Source organism: Delphinus delphis, chromosome 15, assembly GCF_949987515.2.
Source record: "Delphinus delphis chromosome 15, mDelDel1.2, whole genome shotgun sequence".
NCBI lineage: Eukaryota > Metazoa > Chordata > Mammalia > Artiodactyla > Delphinidae > Delphinus > Delphinus delphis.
In genome coordinates, this window is record NC_082697.1 from 49020115 (window position 1) to 49037419 (window position 17305).

Here is a 17305-nt window from a genome sequence, read left to right on the forward strand (position 1 = left end):
TTTAAAAACCCAACAGAAACTCATGCATATACATTGTTTTTTAAAAAATATGCCAGATCGTTGGGGTAAAGAGGGACTAACTCAATAAATGGCATTAGCACTCCTGGTTATCCAAATGGAAAAAAAAAAATGAAGTTACCTTCTTACCCCATACTAAAGCTATTCCAAGTTGAATTAAGGACTTAAATGTTAAAATCAAAACTTTAAAAAAACATTAGGAAAATACGTGGGAGAGTAAGGGGGTAGGAAAGGATTCCTTAAACAAGACACAGAAAGTACTAACCATAAAATATTGGCACTTTTTTAATATTAAAGTGAAAAGACGAGACGCAAACCGAGATTTTTACAACACACGCCACCGACAAAAACTTAATATCCAATACAGGGCGCCAGGAAACAACACGAAAAGACAAGCCTTTCAGCAGAAACCTGGACCAACGACCAGAACAGGCACTTCCGGAAGAGGAAACGTCAGGCCAACGCAAGTAAAACCAACTAAAGATGCTCGAACGCGCTAACAACCGCGGAACCGGAGCGGACCGGCAGCAACCCCAAGGCAATCTGCGGGACTGTCACTACCGTCCGCGTTGCTCAGCAACCGAGCCGGCCGTGGGGCGGGGCCTGAGCGCGCTTTCCGCCCCGCCCGACCGGAAGTGACGCCGGGAGCGGGGCCGAGCAGCCTGGTGGCGGCGCGGGCAGCGGCTCTGGCATCCTCGGGAGGGCGCGGCGGCGGGTGAGTAGCGCGTCCTCTTCCTTCTCGCGCGTGCGCTCCGCGGCCTCGCGCGGGTCCACCTCTTCCCTCTCGGGCCGTGTCTCTCCGCGTCGGCGCGGGGCCCCGGGAGACCCCAGCCCCAAGAGCCCGCCCGTGCTCTCGCCCACCGCCCAGCGTTGGAGTCCGTGCGTGTTCGCGCCGCGCTGTGGGTGGAGGAGCTACGCGGGAGCCGGGCAGCGCAGCGGGTTGGCAGGACCGACTGCCGCAGCCTGGGTTTGTGTGGCGCTCAGTTCAGCCCCGCTTTCCCCCAAAGACAGGATTTAACTCCCATTAGGAACCTTCCCACCCCAGTTGGCTGCATAGGAGGCAAGCTAGCCATCGCTGCACTGGTTGCCTGGAAGTAATTAAAAATATACTAATACTAAAATAGTATGTCCATGAGCTGCCTCTCGCCAGGGTCAGATATGCATGTCCTCTTTCTAGGACGGCGTCTGTTTGACGACTGGCTCAGTAATCCAAAGCTCAGCTGACGGTTACTCACCTATAGAGGTGATTGCTCCCTACAGCCTGTCTTACTAAGCAAAAGCAAAGCAGAGTTTAAAAGCGGGGAAGAACGCTGTCAGTCTGTGAGAGTTCTCACTTCCCCCATGACTTGATTGCCTGGGAGCTGACTGATAGGTTATCAGGGTATAGACAACTGCAAATACTTGCAACTCCGTGATTTCAGCTGAGGAGCTTGTGTGATGTGCTCACCTACCCCTAGGCTGCTAATGCTCTTCTGAGCCTCAACCAGATGGCTCCATTGCTCTCTTTGCACTTTCCCTGTGAGCCTGAAGTTACAGCAGCCTAGATGAACTCAGCAAGTACTGAGTGTCTGCTGGGTGCCAGGCATATAGCACTCATCAAGACAGAATTCCTGTCCTCAAGGAGCTTCAATTCTATGGGAGGATACAGATAATAAGTAAGATAAATAAGCAAAATATGGAGCATGCTAAAGAGAGAATACGGATCAGGAAAGAGTGAAATGGAAATGACCCTGTTATCAATGAAGTGGACATTTATTTGGGCATTTTACCAGTTCTCTGAGTCCTTGTTGCACGGATTGGAGTGCTTTTGGCTTCAAGTGTCAAGCGTCCATTAAAACTAGATCAACCTCTGGAGGCATTCCACCTACTTTCACTTAGGAAAGTCCAGGGGACCAGAAATAGATGGGGCCAGGGGCTTAAATGAGATCATCAGGATTTAGTGATGGAGTGTGGGGGTCTTACTACCATCCTCTCACACACTTTCTCTTTGACCTGTTTCTCTCTATGTTGCCTTTCTTCTTCTCAGGTTCCTGCCTCTGCTCTACCTGCTTGTATTAGTTATCTGCTGCTCCGTAACAAATCAACATCAATGATGTTTTAATGGATTAAAACATCAAACATTTATTACCAGTTTCTGTGGGTCAGGAATTCAGGAGTGAATTAGGTGATTATAGTTCAAGGACTCTCATGGGATTCTTTTTTTTTTTTTTTTTTTTTTGCCACTCCACGCAACATGCAAAATCTTAGTTCCCCGACCAGGGATCGAACCCATGTCCCCTGCATTGGGAGCGTGGAGTCTTAACCACTGGACTGCCAGGGAAGTCCCAAAGGACTCTATGGGGTTACCACCAAGATATTGGCTGGGGACGCAGTCATTTAAAGTCTTGATTGGGACCAGAGGGTCTGACTTCAAGACAGTCCACTCACTCAAGGCCTCAGTTCCTTACTGGCTGGCTGTTGGCTGGAATCCTTATTTCCTAGCCACAGGGCCCACGTGCTCACATGTCGTTGTCTTCCCTCAGAGCAAGCGATAAGAGAGGAGAGAGAGGACGGTGGAAGTCACCATGGTTTTTATGATCTAATTTTGGAATTTTGCTGCTGCTCCTGCCATATTCTGTTTGCTGGCATCACTAGGTACTAAACACTCCACTTTTGAAGGGAGGCACATCAAAGAGCTTGTGAACATATTTTAAAACCACTCCTGTGGGAAAAGAGTGCCTATTCCTGTAATTCCAGTTGCAGTTCCAGATCTAGTATTCAGTTGGGTCCTAATCATGTGAATCTGATTAGTTAGCTAGCCCTGGGTAAGGAGCCCTCCCCAAAGTTACCAGAACCACACTAAGCTTGTGGGAAAGTGGATTTACCCAAAGAAAGCCCAGGTGCTGTTACAGAGAGAAGGAGTGGATGTCGGGTAGTCAAATTGACCCCTATGTCTGATACATGCTATCTATTTCAAATCAGTTAGAAAAGTTTACAAGCAGAGCATAGCAAGAATTGGACATTTATTCAGACAGGTGAATGTGTATGTTTATTTTATGCCGTGCACTATGCTTTGTCCTGGGAAGACAAAGGCAATAAACGAGTGATGCCCTCCGAAGTTCTTCACCATCTGGGGGTAGGTCTCACCAGTGGCTCAGTGGGTATGGAGCAGTGGTGGGCGGTGGGTGGGTGGGGGACTGGTTTGAGTGGGCTATGAAGGCCCAGTAGGAGTTACTGGTAGGTCAGCCTTGTGATGGGGGAACAGACGTTGGGTATAGGGTTTGGGAAGACATGATACTAGAGGTAGGCGATAGCCAGGTGGTGGAAATACCTGCAGGCAAACTCAGGTGGCTGAGCTTTGTTCTAAAGTTGTGAAGCGTCAGTCAAGAGTTTCAAGCAGGGGAATGAAATGATCAGGAGATATTAGAAAGATGTCTCTTGCAGCATCAAGGAAGGTTTGAGAGGGCTACAGAAATCCAGGTGAGAAGTTATAAAAATACGATCTAAAGTAGCGGCCGTTGAAAGGAGGGGTTCAACTGAAGAGATACGTCAGAATCTACAGGGTTTGTGGTTGTTGCAAAATTTACTACGTACCTCACCCGAAATCAGTCTTTAGAAAAACCACAAACTTAGTGAGTTTTGTTCCCACTCTGACTTTGTAAAATCCTTCATGGAGCTTAGGTTGTCTGGATGTAGTGTCCAAAAAGAAGAATGCTGATTCCTAAATGAATAACCAGGAAGCAGATATTGAGAGATCAAGTGGCATATCTCTAACTTTTTAAAAATTGGAGCAAATTTTTTAAGAAATTGGAGGTGGGGCATGGGAGAGAAGTGTGGTCTGTAGATGGAAAAGGTTGGCTCTGTGTTGGTAATTGTTGAAGCTGGGTCGTGGATGAATGGGGCTGGTGGTCTCTACTTTCATGAATATTTAAACATTTATGTGACAACAGGTTTTTAAAAAATAAAGGTAAATAAGTAAACTTAAGGCATATTTATAGGGTTGATCAAAAGTGATCAAGTAAGAATTATACTTTATCTTCTTAAGAGCTTCTGCTGTCCTTAATGTAAGGACAAGAAGAAACACTGATTTGTGGGGGAATCAAAGGAAATTGGATCTTCCTTAGAACTCATGAAAAAAGCTTACTCCATGTTATTTTACAGACAAACCTACAAAACTTGTTCTGTGTAACAGTTGCTTGTCTGAAATTCTGGTAGCCATTTCTCCGTAACTCCCTTTTAGGTGGTATGTGAGCTGCCCTCAATTACTCTGAAAGTTTTGCATCTCGTGGAGAGGAACTGTGTGCTGAGGTTCAGGTCCTAAGCACTGACCTGCCTGTGAAACACTTGCCTTTAACCGGGAACCATGCATGACCTTAAAATTTGTTCTCATTTGAAAGATGATTAAGGGCCTATTGTCTGTCTTGAGATTATTGTTTGGTGAAGAGAAGAAGTAGTTGTTCGGCTGTAAACGGCTGAACACTGTAGCCGTCATTGTCTGACTTTTGCTTTGCTCAGCCGAAAACCCAGTCTGCCCAGTTGGGTTCTGTGGGCGTCTCTCACATGCCTCTGGTTGAAGTGATGTCAGAACACTTGGGCCACTGGGCCGGGACACAGGCCTCCTAATGTATAAGACATTCCTAAACCATTTGTATATGTCACAGCTGGCTTTGGGGACGAGCATTTGAGCACTCACACTATAAGATCGGTTTGTGGGGCTTCCCTGGTGGCGCAGTGGTTGAGAGTCCGCCTGTCGATGCAGGCGACGCGGGTTCGTGCCCCGGTCTGGGAGGATCCCACATGCCGCGGAGCCTGCGCTTCCGGAGCCTGCGCTTCCGGAGCCTGCGCTTTCGGAGCCTGTGCTCCGCAACAGAAGAGGCCACAACAGTGAGAGGCCCGCGTACCAGAAAAAAAAAAAAAAAAAAAGATCGGTTTGTGATTACAGGTCATGAGGTCTGTGCATCCAGACAAGCTCTTGAATGAAGAACTTGATGGGCCTTATCTCACCTTCTTGTCAAGGAATGGCTCCCAAAAGCTCTCTCCCGCGTTTCACTGACACTTAGTTTAACTGACACTTACTAAGTGTCTGTCGTTTGTTTAGCACCAGGGAAGTCCTGCTGCCCTAAAATAGCTCTCGGTCAGAGGCTGTGGGAGGAGTATTATGGGTGCTTTGAAAGAAAAAGTTCGAGTTCTCAGGTGGAAGGTGGCCTTCCTGGTCCGCGGTGCTCACGTAGGCTTGATGGTAGTCCAGCCAAGGCTCGGAGCACTGAGAGGGCCTCCTGGCAGGAGGACCATCCTGAGGGAAGACTTGAAAATCCGGATCCCTGGGAGTTCCCTGGTGGTACAGAAGTTAGGACTCTGCGCTTACACTGCTGAGGGTGCAAGTTCAGTCCCTGGTGGGGAACTAAGATGCCATAAGCCGCCTGGCACAGACAAAAAAAAAAAAGAAAAGAAAAGAAAACCAGGATCCCTTACTGGTCAAATCACAGCAAGGCCAAGTGGACAACGGCGATCTGCAGATAAAACACATGCCCAGTGGATACATGACAAGATGCAGTATGTTTTGTCCAATGTAATTTCTGTCCTCTAGAAAAGTAACCCCGCTGAGTGTGAACTAGGGGTGAGAGCTCCCCAGTGGAAAGAAAGAAATCTGCTCCACTCTCAGCTGCACCTTCAGAGTCACCCTGGACCATATCAGTACACAGTCCAAGAGTGGTAAACTGATCTTTTCATGGTTTAATCCAGTGACAAAATCCTTTCAGTTTCTATTACTAACTGGTGAAGCTAGATAGTAAAGTTAATCTATAATCAGAGTCTTTTCCTAAGTATTCCTTACATATTTTCTCCATTTAAAAAGCTCATCTGCACAACATTGTAAATCAACTACACTCCAATAAAAATTAAAAAAAAATAATAAAAAATTAAAAAGCTCATCTGCTGTTTCCTCCAAGCCTCTCCTCTGCCTGTTTAAATGTATTTTCTCTCTGTGTGTTTTCTAATTTGCAGGTACCTTTGATTAAAATAATGTCTACTTTGTGAAATTGTCACCCTAGTGAGATCAAGTAATACGAGAAGTAGCTATTCCTGTGTGAGTGGAGGAAGGTGTTCTCTGTCTGGGCAAATAGAAGTGGGCTACTCCTTCCGTATTCTGTCACAGAGCTGACTGTAGTACCAAGTTCTCAAAATTCTCAGCTAAAACCAGAGTTAAGATTTTAAGGCATCCAGTTTAAACTGAACAAAAATTTTACTTAGTTTAAACCAATTTTTAAAATACGCAAACTACCTTTCCAGTGGAAGTGCTTAATTTTCAAAGTCTGATCTCTTTGATTCGTTGTCCGAAAAGAATTCTGTAAAATTGAAAATTTAAAAATTGGGGGTGGTGGTGCATCTCTTATTAAAGTCCCCTGAAGTGATCTTTTCTCCCCCCCCCAAAAAAAAAAACTTACCAAATTTTAGTTTAAAAAGGTTAAACCCCCTACTTTCATAATATCTGTAGAATTGTCAGTTATTTGTTGGGGCAATTTTCCCTTTTCCCTCTGCCCTTGTTAGAATCTTTTTTTTTTTTTAAGATTTACTTTTATTTATTTTTAGCTGCATTGGGTCTTCGTTGCTACATGCGGGCTTTCTCTAGTTGTGGCGAGCGGTGGCTACTCTTTGTTGCGGTGCGCGGGCTTCTCAATGTGGTGGCTTCCCTTGTTGCGGAGCATGGACTCTAGGTGTGTGGATTTCAGTAGCTGCAGCATGCAGACTCAGTATTTGTGGCTCGCGGGCTCTAGAGCGCAGGCTCAGTAGTTGTGGCGCACGGGGTTAGTTGCTCTGCGGCATGTGGGATTTTCCCGGACCAGGGATCGAACCCACTTGCCCTGCATTGGCAGGCAGATTCTTATGCACTGAGACACCAGCAAAGTTCCTGCCCTTGTTAGAATCTTTTTTTTTTTAACAGCATCATTGCTTATTTATTCTCAGTGTCTCACCTGTTAGAATCTTTATGCTTTCTTTATCCATCAAAAAAAGTTAGAGACATTTTTATTTTTGAATTTTCTGTTCTCTCTGTCTCAGTAAACTGTTCTCAGAGAAAGAGCTCTTGGAGAAAAAGGAGTTATTTCCTTTATGCAAATACTGCGTATTCCTGCCCCTCCAAATGTTAATTGTTACTGGGCTTTACTGTCCTTCCCTAGGAGGCAGGAGGGCAGGTTTGGCCTTGAGCAGACACACCCGCAGGTGTGTGGCCCTTTGAAAAGCTGTACACAGGGATTGCATGTTTATCTCAAGCAGGTTATTCTTAGACTCATACCTTTTACCCTAATATGTATCATATTGATACATTTTCTTTCTCATCTTTCACATTTTTCTTCATTTCTTTTTTGTTTCATTTTACTTGACATTTAAGTCAAAAAGTGCGCTGCATAGTCATCATTTCAGAAGCTCAGAAGTGGCAGGAGAAAATCCCAGTCAGTGACTGTCTGGAAATCCTGTAAACCAATTTCTGATCTCTGTCCTTAAGACCACGAGCTAGTTAGAAATGACAGAAAAGGACATTAGATGCAAATGAGGTAAAGATACAAGTCTCTTAACCTCAGAGTCTTTCCCTTTATTATCTTTTCTTCATTTGTTGTGTCCTAACAGCTTTTGTTTTAAATGAAAACTTCATTCCTTTTCAGTACCTGGGAAGTGTGTTCCTTTAATTTTCTGTATATGTGTACAAATGTGCATTGTGTTTCCCTTAAGATCTGCTGCCCTGATGTTCCCCAGGACCCCTGTTCTCCAGACTTCTCACATTGAGTTTAGCTAACACAGAAATATGCGTTTTTATGCCCAGGTTGGACTTCCAGAAGCCTGTCTTTCCAATGGGCCTGTTACTTAGAGCCCATAGGCCGGTGGCTATGGGTCTTTTCTGTGCTGGCCAACGAGGAACTAGTAAACACACCTGATTTCAGGGATGCGCTTTATTCTAGGTTATGGTTGCAGCTGCTTCATTGCTGTATTGGAGGCAAAAGACTTTTTTTAAGTTTCTATTACTTCTTTATGTGGAATTTAATGACAGCAGCTTCAATTTGAAACAAAAAGGAAAAAAGCCTGGAGTTCACAGACTTAGTGATTCGGCTTAGGGATAACCCTTTGCGTCTGCTGGGGTCAGGTTGGCACCTTGAGCTGCCTGTGTGCCTTTGGTGTGAGCCTTCTGCCACAACACCTGGGCTCAGGATCAGGCGTGTCCTCAGTGTTGGCGGCGCTGGGGCCCCGCTGTCGCCACAAGCGCTCCCCTGCTGTCCGGGCGGTCCTGCTCCCGGGCCCTCCGTGACCTCGGGCACCTGCGTGGTACTGTACATGTTCCCGGGTGTCACTGTACACGAGCAGCAAGGAACCACACGGACCTTTTCCCCACAGTGGGAAGGGAAGTGATTGCCGTGGGGAGTTTGCAGAAAGGCTGTAATTATTTTGAAATAGTGGCAGGTTGGGGGTTGGCTGTTCTTTTGGATGTCCTCGTAGAACTGCTCTGTGGTTGATGTTCTGCCAAGAACAAGCAGAACAAAACAGAAACAGTTCCCACCTCTGGAGCAGAAGCTTCATGATCGGGCGGTTCTGAGGTGTCGCCGGGCCCTGGGGAAGCTCTGACCCCCCTCCCTTGCTCAAAGTTTGTTTGTTTGTTTGTTTGTTTTTGCGGTACGCGGGACTCTCACTGTTGTGGCCTTTCCCATTGCGGAGCACAGGCTCCAGACGTGCGGGCTTAGCGGCCATGGCTCACAGGCCCAGCCGCTCCACGGCATGTGGGATCTTCCCAGACCGGGGCATGAACCCGTGTCCCCTGCATCGACAGGTGGACTCTCAACCACTGCGCCACCAGGGAAGCCCTCAAAGTTTGTTTTTTTAAATTATTTTTAATTAATTTTTAAAATTTATTTATTATTTATTTATTTTTGACTGCGTTGGGTCTTCGTTGCGCGCAGGCTTTCTCTAGTTGCGGCGAGCAGGAGCTACTCTTTGTTGCGGTGTGCGAGCTTCTCGTTGCGGTCGCTTCTCTTGTTGCGGAGCACATGGGCTCAGTAGTTGTGGCTCGTGGGCTCTAGAGCACAGGCTCAGTAGGTGTGGTGCACAGGCTTAGTTGCTCCACTGCATGTGGGATCTTCCCGGACCAGGGCTCGAACCGATGTCCCCTGCATTGGCAGGCGGATTCTCAACCACTGTGCCACCAGGGAAGCCCCTCAAGGGTTTTTATTATTTTTTTAAAACTGTTTATTTGGAACTAATTATAGACTCACAAGATATTACAAAAAGCTTGAAGTGCTTTCCCCTGGGCCTGGTGGTGACGTCCCTGGGGCTAGCGCATTATCAGAGGTGGGAGCTAGATGTTGGCACAGTGCTGATCACTGTGCCGCAGACCTGCCCCATTCCTGTTTCGCCAGTTCTCACACGGACTCCCTTGTCTGTGTGTCTGATGATATAAGAGTCTATCACATGTGGACGTTTGTGCAGCCAGCAGCACAGTTGGCACGTGGACCGACCCCCCTGACACGGGCCCATCCTCACTGCCCCTCCCCACCCGGCACTGCGGTCCCACCGCCTGCCCTTAGGGACCCAGCTGAGGGGGAGGATTCTCGAGGTGTCAGATAGAGAGGTTATCATCTCTCCCTCTGTCCAACTCAGTTTGTTTTTAGGTGAATAAAGTTTTGTTACTTGAGTTGGTTATGCTGGGTATGCCCTCCCTACCCAGCTTTCTCTCCTGAAGAATAGAAACCTTCCCTGGAGAAGGATCACAGTATCTTTCACCTATCTGTTATGAAGTATCTTTAACTTGGAACTCTGTTAATGATTAAAAGGAAAAAAAAAGAAATTATTCAGAGTAATGCAAGTGAGCCAGTGATTTCTGCGGGAACAGTGAGTGAAGTCCTTGCTCTTAGAGGGATGACGGGAAGCAGCGCTTAGGACCAGTTCTGCTTCAACCTCCAGTCGGAAAACACCAGAGCTGGAGCGTCCCGAGCCGTCCCTGCGCTGGGACCCTCCGTCTGGAGGGCATTGTTGCCTCGCAGGAGCTGAAATGGCTGCTGTGGCTTCTGCCCTTTGGCCCTCGTCTTGCTGCCACCCTTCTGCATGAAGCCCGTCAAATATTCAAAGATGTTACAAAGCACAATTCAGTATTTCACTTTTTGTAATTTTTTATTACTGACCCCAGTATAAAAATAACGCTGTGAGGTCAGGCTTTGCCCGAGGTGAGGGCTGTGGCCATTGGTGGTGTTCACAGTGCAGTGTCCTGAGGCCTGGGGTCTGCGTGGCTCAACCCACAGGACTGGGAAAGCCCAGGTGTGACGTTTCCCCACTGCTTCTCTACGTTTGAGAGCTGTGTTTCTTTGGGGCCAGTTTGTGCTTGGTGTTGTCTCCAGACTTCTCCAGGGAGCTGGTGAGAGCGTGTAGTGGAGAGAAAGGGTCCCAGCCGAGGGGGCTGGGTTGCCCAGCCTGTCCTCGGAGGGTCCCCCTGAGAGAGCCTGGGGGCGGCAGGGCCTGGTGCCAGCGGCTGTGTCTGAACCAGACTGCCCCCACGGCCATGGGCCCGACGGAGCCTCAGCCACCTTGCATCCCTGGCGTCCACCCGTTTTCTGAGTTTGACTCTCTGGTCTCCCCATTCATTCTGGACACTGTCTAATCTCTTTCCAACAAATTCTCTTTCTGCCTACACTAGCTAAAGTGTTTTTGGCAAACAGGAACCTTGACTGGTGTAGAGAGGTTGGGTAGATGCCCGGGTGCCTCGGATGGGAGGGGGTCTCCAGTCCCAGCCCCTGCTCTAGACTACACCGCCACCTGTGGTGACTTAGATTAGATAGGGAATCATTCCTAAATTGTGACCTCCCTTTTAAACAAGTATCCCCACTGCCAAGAAAAAAAAAAGCCAGACTGGCTTTGGGTCACATTTGGTTATAAGAACCAGAAAAGGCTTCATAAATAAGATGGCATTTTCCATGGGCCTTGAGGAGTGGGTAGGGTTTGAAAGGAAAGGATGTTTTAGGTGGACTTAGACACAGGGAAGTGTTAGGATTAGGCTTTTCAGGGACACCGGAGGGTCTGCAACCCGTCATGGGGGCCACAGCTGTGGGGGTAGCGGGTGACAACCTCCCAAACACAGTTTTTTGATTTATGCTCTTTGGACACTTGAAGGGCTTACATGTAGGTAAAGGGATTAGATATTATTCCAAAGCACAGAATCTGGATCAGGGGACGGTTACAGGAGAGCAGATTTTAGTTCAGAATATGGCAAATTCCTAGTAACCAGGACTGTGCAGCATGTAGGGCTTGGCTCCATATTCCAGGAGTGGAGGTGTCCCCAGAAGGGACAGGAAAAGGCCAAGAAAGCAGTGTTCCCACTTCATTCATGTGCCACTCAGGATTGTGCCATACTCGCAGCATAACTACACAGTTATTTTTATTTAGTACTTTTCTTTAATCAACTCACTTTTTCTAGTTAAATACACTTTAAGAGAAAACACCAGAGAGGCCAGGGGCACAGAGCTGGAGGAGGGAGCCATGTCCAGAGTCCCCATGGCCTGGGCTGTAGCTCTCCCACCCCGGATTCTCACAGCTGTGCTGCTGCCCCAGAAACCAAAAACCAAAATAATGGCTGAACATATCCACCACTTGGCAAAAGATGTAAACCTACAGGTTCAGGAAGCTGAGCAAACCTTTAGCGGGATAAACCCAAAGAAACCCATGGCAAGACACATTGTAATTAAACTTCTGAAAACTAAAGACAAAGAAAATTTGGAAGTAGCAAGAGAGATTGACATCTTAGTTATGGGGAGAAACAATTCAAAGGACAGCAGATTTCTCACTGGAAACCGTGAAGGCCAGAAAGAAGTGGCATCATGTTTTTCAAGGGCTGAAAGAAAAGAACCTATCAAATGTCAAGCACTGAATTCTATATCTGGGGAATTATTCATCAGGAATGATGGAGAAATAAAGACATTATCATGTGAAGGAAAATAAATTGGTTGCCAGCAAACCTGCTCTAAGAGAATGACTGAAGGAGGTTCTTGAAACGTAAAGGAAATGTTAAGAGAAGCATTCTTGGAACATTAGGAAGAAAGAAAGAACAACAGAAAAAGCAAAAGTATGAGTAAATATAATAGACTTTCATTCTCTTGAGTCTTCTAAATTATGTTTCATGAATGAAGCAAAAATATAACACTGATGTGTAGATGTATGTAGAGGAGATATTTAACACAATTCTATTATACACAGACTGGTAAAGGCTTAAAGCAGGGATGTGAGGTCTCCACACTTCACTTGAACTAGGAAAATGCTGACAGCAGGAGACTGTGTTAAGTTAGGTGTGTCTAATAATGTCCAGATCAACCACTAAAAATCTTCAGCGAAACATGCTAAAGCACCTAGATAAATAAAACTAGAATTGTAAATAATATTTCCCTTATTCATAAAGTAATCCACAGGAAGTCAGGAAGAACAAAAGTGAGAAACAAAAAACAGAGAACAAACAACAAAAGGCAGAATAAAGGCCTAATATATGGATAATTTCCTTAAAAGTAAGTGGTCTGAAAATACAGATTTGCAGAGTGGATTTGAAAAAAAAAAAAAAAAAAAAGATCCAGGGACTTGCCTGTCAGTCCAGTGGTTAGGACTCAGTGCTTTCAGTGCCGTGGCCCAGGTTCGATCCCTGGTCAGGGAACTAAGATCCTGCAAGCCGTGTGGCACTGCCAAAAGAAAAAAAAAAGATCCCTGTGCTGTCTAAAAAAAACCTACTTCAAATATATGATATAGGTAGATTGAAAATAAAAGCATGGAAAAAGATATACCATGCAAACATTAAGAGACGATAAGAAGAGCTATTAATGTCAGATAAGACTTTAGAGCGAGAATTACTTGGGGACGGGGGCGGGGGGGTATTGTGCAATGATAAAAAGGCTGAGCCACACAGAAAATACAGCAATCCTACATATGTGAGCAACAAACTACAAAGCTGCCATTTCTTTAAAAACTGAGTTGGCTGTCTGTATCCCCTGTTCCCCATCCGTGAATTCAACCAGCTGCAGATTGGAAGTATTCCAGGCGGAAAAATCCAGAAAGTTCCAAAAAGTGAAACTTGAGTTCAATGCACACTGGCAACTGTCTACATAGCATTTACAGTGTACTGGGTATTATAGGTTATCTAGAGATGATTTAAGGTGTATGGCGAGGGGTGTGTGTGTAGGGTTATGTGCATCCCATTTGATGTAAGGGACTTGAGCATCTGTGGATACTGAGGGACGACTACTCAGCAATACAAGGAATCAACTGTATTCATACAGCAGCAACACAGAGGGACCTCAAGGGCATTGTGTTGAGTGAAAAAAGCCAATTTCAAAGTTCACATACTATGTTATTGCATTTCCATAACATTCCCCAAATGACAAAATTTTAGAAATGAAGAACGGGTTGGTGGTTGCCAGGGGAGAGGGATGGTGGGTGTGGCTCTTTGTGGTGATGGAATATAGTTCTGTATCTTGATATACATGAATTTACACAGGGAACGCCATAGCATAGAACTACGACGTTGCTCTCCTGGTTTTGATACGGTTCTGCGGTTGTGCTGTAACCGCTGGGGAAGGCTGAGACGGGGCTTCTCGGTATGATCTTCGCAACTTCCTATAAAGCAGTAATTTCAAAATAAACAGTTAAGGAAAGAACCTTTATCAGTTACCGGAAGTCTAAGACCACTGTCACCATAAACGGAAAGACATCCGTGAAAAAATACAGAGATAACTAGAAATAAAAATATTCACCTGGCACCACCTAAATTGTCTTGTGTGCTGCCAGTGGTGTAGGACCCAGGCTTTGTGAAGCCCCCTTACGGAGGGGTGGGAGGTCATGGGACTTCACTGAAGGACTTGGGACCCTTCAGTGCAAAGAAACTGTGTTCCTTAGTGAAGTTCAGGTTCTCAGGATCTCAAATATAGACCCTCAACTCCTTGGGCAGCTCCAGGCTTGAAACACTTCGTTTAACAGGAAAAGAGGGCGCTGGTGAGATGCCTGAGGTCTCTGTGTCTGGAGAAGAGGAGCAGCAACACAGGGAGAGGGTGGTGACAACGATGGAGGGAGTCGCCTCCCTGCGCCCCCGCCGCACACTGAGCCCCCAGCTTTACATGCACTACCCAAACCTTCCCAACAACCTAATAGGAAAAAGAAACTGAGGAAAGCCACAATCCAGAGGCAGAGCTCACTACCAAACCCAGCTTCAAAATCTGCTCTTTCTCGCCATCCTGTACCCTTACGTACATGCATTTAGGGTTCTTTTATTTTGGTGCTAATCTCTCTCTCTCTTTCTCTTTTTTAACCACCAAAGCATTTTTATTTTTGTCACTTGACAACGTACACAACAGTGGAATTGTACTATTACTTTGCTTGACTTCCTTAAATATTACTTAAGTAGGCATGTACGTTTAAGAAAAGTAATACCTTGAAGTATTCTGTAAACACAACCCCTCTCAATATGTTTTCCTGCTTTGTTTCACACATAAATAGCATTTTACAAAGTTATGAATAAAACTCTGAACTCTTATGGCCTAAAAGTGTGTGTAGATTCTGGAGCTTGACAAGATGTTCTCTTTATGATTTTATAGCTAACATACACTATTTTTAAAAATTGAAGTATAGTTGATTTATAATGTGTTAATTTCTGCTGTACAGCAAAGTGATTCAGTTATACATATATATATGTATATGCCTTTTTAAATATTATTTTCCATTATGGTTTATTATAAGATATTGACTATAGTTCTGTGTGCTATACAGTGAGACTTTGTTGTTTATCCAGTCTATATATAAAAGCTTACATGTGCTGACCCCAAACTCCCAATCCATCCCTCCTCCAACCCCCTCCCCCTTGATAATCACCAGTCTTCCTCTGTGATTCTGTTTCTGTTTCATAGATAGGTTCATTTGCGGCATATTTTAGATTCCACATATAAGTGATATCATATGGTATTTGTCCTCTCTTTCTGACTTCACTTAGTATGATAATCTGTAGTTGCATCCATGTTGCTGCAAATGGCATCATTTCATTCTTTTTTATGGCCGAGTGGTATTCCAGTATATATATGTACTGCATTTTCTTTATCCATTCGTCTGTCAATGGACATTTAGGTTGTTTCCATGTCTTGGCTATTGTAAATAGCATTGCTGTGAACATTGGGGTGCATGTATCTTTTTTTTTTTTTTTTTTGGCCTCACCGCACAGCTGGCAGGATCTTAGTTCCCCAACCAGGGATTGAACCCAGGCCACCGCAGTGAAAGCGCTGAGTCCTAACCACTGGACCATCAGGGAATTCCCTGTATCTTTTTTTTCTTTAATAAATTTATTTTATTTATTTTATTTTTGGCTGCGTTGGGTCTTCGTTGCTGCACGTGGGCCTTGTCTAGTTGCAGCAAGTGGGGGCTACTCTTCGTTGCGGTGTGCAGGCTTCTCATTGCGGTGGCTTCTCTTGTTGTGGAGCCTGGGCTCTAGGCGCATGGCCTTCAGTATTGTGGCCTATGGGCTCAGTAGTTGTGGTTCACGGGCTTAGTTGTTCCACGGCATGTGGGATCTTCCCGGACCAGGACTCGAACCCGTGTCCCCTGCATTGACAGGTGGATTCTTAACCACTGTGCCACCAGGGAAGCCCCATTCCCTGTATCTTTTTGAATTATAGTTTTGTCTGGGTATATACCCAGGAGTGGGATTGCTGGATCATATGGTAATTCTGTTTTAGTCTTCTGAGGAACCTCCACACTGTTTTCCACAGTGGCTGTAATGTGTGCTATTTGCAGTGTTTACCATGGGTCAAATGACTTATCATCACAAGTTACTGCACGAGTTCCGCCAACGACAGACCTTCCAGTTCACTTAGTAAAGATGCCATGTGTTAAAAAGTCAAAATGGGGACTTCCTTGGTGGTCCAGTGGTTAAGACTCCGTGCTCCCAATGCAGGGGGCGTGGGTTCAATCCTTGGTCAGGGAACTAGATCCCGCATGCCGCAATTAAAAGATTCCCGCATGCCACAGATAAAGATCCTGCATGCTGCAATGAAGAGCCTGCGCAGCCAAATAAATAAATAAATAGATAAATATATATATATTTTAAAGTCAAACTGGCCAAGAGACATCATTATTATTTATTTTATTTATTTATTTTTCTGGCTGCACCACATGGCGTGTGGAACTTCCCCAACCAGGGATCGAACCCAGGCCCCCTGCATTGGGAGCGTGGAGTCTTACCCACTGGACCACCAGGGAAGTCCTCCCATGAAATTCTGTTACAGGAACAGAATCAATACGCTCCTAAATTTTCCAAATTTTATTTTGAACCACCACTTTGATTAGTTAAAACTTCCAGAATAAAAATAATGACACACAAAAATGATCTTAGAAAGGCACACTTACCATTCCTGGCACAGAACATTTGATTTTTAGTTTTTGAATGACTGGAAGTCATTATTCCTTAAGAAAATATTAACGTATTTGTTGAAAGTGATTTATTAGGTAAGTGAAAATGAATCTTGCACATTGGCTGTTTCATTTTATATAATGAGTAATTTTTTAGGTCTTCACTTATAGGGTGTAAAACTTAGAAAAACATTCTCTAATATGCTTATGAGAATTAAATGATTCAAGCTACAAATAAATACTAAGCTAAGATTGAGGTGGGGATCCCATTGGCGATTTTATTTTATTATTTTTGTAAATTTATTTATGGCTGCATTGGGTCTTTGTTGCTGCGCGCAGGCTTTCTCTAGTTGCGGCGAGCTGGGGCTATTCTTCGTTGCAGTGTGCCGGCTTCTCATTGCGGTGGCTTCTCTTGTTGTGGAGCACAGGCTCTAGGCGCATGGGCTTCAGTAGTTGTGGCACACGGGCTCAGTAGTTGCGGCTCGTGGGCTCTAGAACACAGCCTCAGTAGTCGTGACACACAGGCTTACTTGCTCCGTGGCATGTGGGATCTTCCCAGACCAGGGCTCAAACCTGTGTCCCCTGCATTGGCAGGCGGATTCTTAACTGCTGCACTACCAGGGAAGTCCCCTCATTGGCGATTTTAAACGAGTTTCTCACAAATTCTTTTTGATCTCAGATCAGTTTATGACCTCAACAGATGTCTTAGTGGCTCATTCACAGTTTTAGAAGCCAACGTCTGCTGGTTAAAAAGGTGGCTCCTGCGGGGATGTTTATCACAACATGGCCCTGGACCAGGTCAGCCCACGGGGTGCTGGTCTCGCGGGACTGCCTTGGCCCCTGCAGAGGGAGCTGGCCTCCTGAAGCCTCTGTCCGTCCACCATCAGGTCTGTGATGGGTCTTATTTTGT

The 17305-nt window shown here is 45.4% G+C and overlaps 1 protein-coding gene across 3 annotated transcripts in view; it reads left to right on the forward strand.

The window, feature by feature from the left end:
* The first annotated feature begins 678 nt into the window (after nt 1-678).
* Nucleotides 679-17305, forward strand: part of FAM234A (family with sequence similarity 234 member A) — a 31125-nt gene continuing 14498 nt past the window's right edge. The window contains exon 1 of one of the 3 annotated variants that reach the window (XM_060031350.1): nt 679-733. The gene's annotated coding sequence lies outside the window, so the exon portion shown is untranslated. Of the gene's footprint in view, nt 734-922; nt 986-17305 lie in introns of those variants that run through there. The other 2 variants (XM_060031352.1, XM_060031351.1) reach the window with 2 other exon arrangements.